This window comes from Siphateles boraxobius, unplaced genomic scaffold (assembly GCF_051911475.1).
Source record: "Siphateles boraxobius isolate OS27281-9 unplaced genomic scaffold, OSU_SipBor_1 17, whole genome shotgun sequence".
In the NCBI taxonomy this organism is placed as follows: Eukaryota; Metazoa; Chordata; class Actinopteri; order Cypriniformes; family Leuciscidae; genus Siphateles; species Siphateles boraxobius.
In genome coordinates this window covers 1848726-1852090 of record NW_027508777.1, presented here as the reverse complement: position 1 = coordinate 1852090, position 3365 = coordinate 1848726, and the positions used below count along the sequence as shown (strand labels likewise).

At 36.2% G+C, this 3365-nt stretch overlaps 1 long non-coding RNA gene across 1 annotated transcript; it reads left to right on the top strand.

Annotated features, from left to right (window-relative positions):
- Positions 1–563: 563 nt before the first annotated feature.
- Positions 564–2445, top strand: LOC143740126 (uncharacterized). The gene is made up of 3 exons (XR_013204753.1): positions 564–1578; positions 1841–1995; positions 2169–2445. It is a non-coding gene; the product is annotated as an uncharacterized LOC143740126 (long non-coding RNA).
- The last annotated feature ends 920 nt before the right edge of the window (positions 2446–3365 follow it).

Sequence of the window (3365 nt, the reverse complement as noted above, 5' to 3'; positions counted from 1 at the left end):
CACTTTGCTTTGGTAGCTCTGAACCTGCATAAAGCCTAACCATGACGTAGCCTCAAGTGGCCATTTGAGAAGTTTGTTATTATTTGTTTTTGTTTAAGTTTATGGACAAATAGCCACTACAGTGTCTTTCAGACGATTTGTGTATATGGTCCTGAAAGAGAATGTTAATGAACTTGATCTGACCCATAATTTTAGTCACGAAGGGTTTAATTATGTAATTTACGCCACAACTAACACTATGAGATGTTTTGGTTGTGGTGAAAATGGACATCTTGTTCGTGCATATCCAAAAAGTGCAAACAAGCAAACTAAAACTGTTGTAGTAGCTGAAGTACAGGAGATTGTTGCAGTTGATGAGGAGATGCCAGGACCAAGCAGGGTGCCTGAGGTCTCAAAAAGTTTGGAAAATGTATCTGAATTTCCTGTAGATAAACAGCTGAAATAGAAGAAGTTGTGTCTGAGGAGGAAGAAATCAGAAATGTGTTGGGAGCTGAAAAAGGTTTTTGTGAGTCTGATGACTCTGATGAACACTGTAATGAATTGCTTTAAAAATTACAGCATTATTTTACAGCAGCTGACTGTTTTCTAATAATACAGCATATTGCTGTAAACTGCAATGCATTCTGGGGTCGCGAGGCGGTTTGATTCAAAATACAGAATATTGCTGTAAATTTCAAATCTACTGAGGCATTGTGATCTTCAACGGTCGTGTCGTCGACATTCGGGTAGCGGCAAGAGGAGTGATTCTCAACTCTGGGGTAAGTGGCTTATTATTTCAGTTTCTTATTTTTCATGTTGGGTTACTCGTAGACTATGAAGGTAACGTTATATTCGCGGTTCATATTGGTAACCCCGGATCACGCATCCTCCGACCACGGGGCGCGAGGGAGACTTGCGCGGGGCTTCAGCAGCGCGGACGCGGTAGTATTTCACACATTCCTCGGGATTTATGGGCTCCTATGTTAAGAATTACATGCTTTAATGACAACAGTCGGTATTGACACGAGCTTCGTGTTGATCAGCACACTTCGTTGTGATTATTTTATGGTGTAAATCAAATCCAAATCAAGTCATCTTTTAAAATGGGAGCCGAAATGAAAACGCCGTTGCTAAAACCTTGCGTCAGACTCACGGAGGATGTTTGTCTCATAGCCTAGGCTACATTCTGAATGGTGCTGTAATACCAGTTTTGTCGCATGTTTAATATGTTGGTGTAAAAATCCCTTACATTTCAGTACGAATATATATTAGCTATAGCATACTCTGTGTGTGTAATTTGCTTATTGTTGTATAATGCCTTTGTTATTTTATTTAAAAGAAAGAGTTCCTGCACTCTGAATACTAAAATATAGTTTAAATGTAAAAAGCTGAAAAATAACAATGGTATAGTAAAAAATAAACTATTGTCACATGTGTTTTAGGAGACACTTTGACACTGAGGACGCTGTGGACACTGAAGGCCAAGTTGTGTGTGAGGAGAGCATTCAGCCCAGCTTCCTGTCTGGCCTTGCTACTGTTCACTGCATATTACATATTCAATCAGGAGGCGGCAGCCTGCACCTTGGAGTTCATTTAAAGGTAATGATTGAATTCTTAACAACCTCAGTACATTTTACACATGTATTCAATATCAGAACTTGCCTTTAGATATATTATCTGTTGAGTTAATGAGTTAAATCAGGTGTTTTAATTAGTGGACATATAAAACTTCCTGGGAGGTCCTCATGACTGGAGTTGAGAAACACTGATATGATATGGTCCAATTTCAAAAACATGATTACAAGCATCAAAAACTTAAAACCAATCTTAATTACATATTGTCTGTCTCCTGACCCTTTAGGTGCTTTGTATGTATCAATCCGGAGAGAGGAACAAAGAAGAAAATTGCCATCTAAAACGACAGGGCAAATGGTACAGAAGAAACAGGTTGCAGTGAACCCACATGTTGCCACTCTTCCCAGCAAACTGGTGGGTTATCAGTGGAATTTCTGAAATGTAAGTAGTACACACACACACACACACACACACACATCTATTTTTCCTTTAATTTTAACCTTTTAATATTCTCTATCTGTCTCTAACTGTATCTGTCATCCCTCTATCTGTCTCTGACTGTATCATTATGTTTTGTAATATATCTAATATATTGTTCTTTTCAATATTTCTAGCCACTCTTTGCATCCTGTGATGGAACAGCATCTGGAGCTGAATTATTCTCCATTTTTGATCATAAGTTTGTTGGACTCACTTGGGGCCTTGTTGTTTGGACATGTTTGTCTGGTAATGAAGTGGTGAAAATTCATCCGTGTCCGTGTTTTTCAGAACCATTTTATTATGATCATGTTGGTCAACTTGTGGTTTTAAATGTATGTCATTTGTGTATTTCTTCTTTGTGTGAAGGGCCATGACGGCTAATTTGTTTCAAGCAATTAAAAAATATTTAATTTCATGTCCATTTAAAAAAAAAAAAAAGTTTGTAAATACTTGTTTTATGACTTTTTTTCATGCATATTTTCAAGTTATAAATTAAATAAATGTTGACCTGTTTTTCAAGATTAGGATGTTGAATAATTTGTTTGTTTTGTGAAGTAATAGGGGAATTAAATTGTGCATTATACAACATTTAATGTATTTAAAAACAATTGTTTAAAGCATATGCAATTGATAAATAATTAACATTTAAAATTCAGCTGCCAGTCATTAATATTCAGAAATCAGGAAAATATATTGTATATACTGCATTTTACATACTTCCTCTAGATATAGCAAATACAAAGATTCATGTAACTTACTGTAAAAAATACAATATACTGTAAAAATACTGTTATTTACTGTAATCGGAGAATACAGTAAAATTCTGTAAATTAAATTACAGAAACGCTACTGTAAAAAGTACAGTAACTGGCTGGCATCCCTGCTGCCAGTATTTTACTGTAAAATTTAGAGGTAGTTTTTAACAGTGAAGGCAACAGTGAGGATGGAGCTATGGATATTGTGAGGGTGATACAAGAAATGGATTAGTCCTGAGGTGGAAGACAAAGAGTGTTTTCTCAAGACTCCCCAAAAAAGGAAATTGTTGGGACGTCAAAATGTCAAACAGGCTAAACGACTGGATGGTAATTGTGATGTCCAGACTGACAAAAATAGTGAGAATGAAAGTGAAACTGAGATGTCTGAATGCAGTATTAGCGCTAGTTTACCCCTAAGTGGTTTCTCTAGCCAAGAATATACTGTTGAGGAAATACAAAACTTTCTAGATGTGACAAAAAATATGAGGGGAGTAAAAATAGCAGAATATTTCCCTGACATAAAACAGTTCATTGAGAAAGTAAACGTTTTCAGAGGTAAAAACAGTTCCCTTTCGT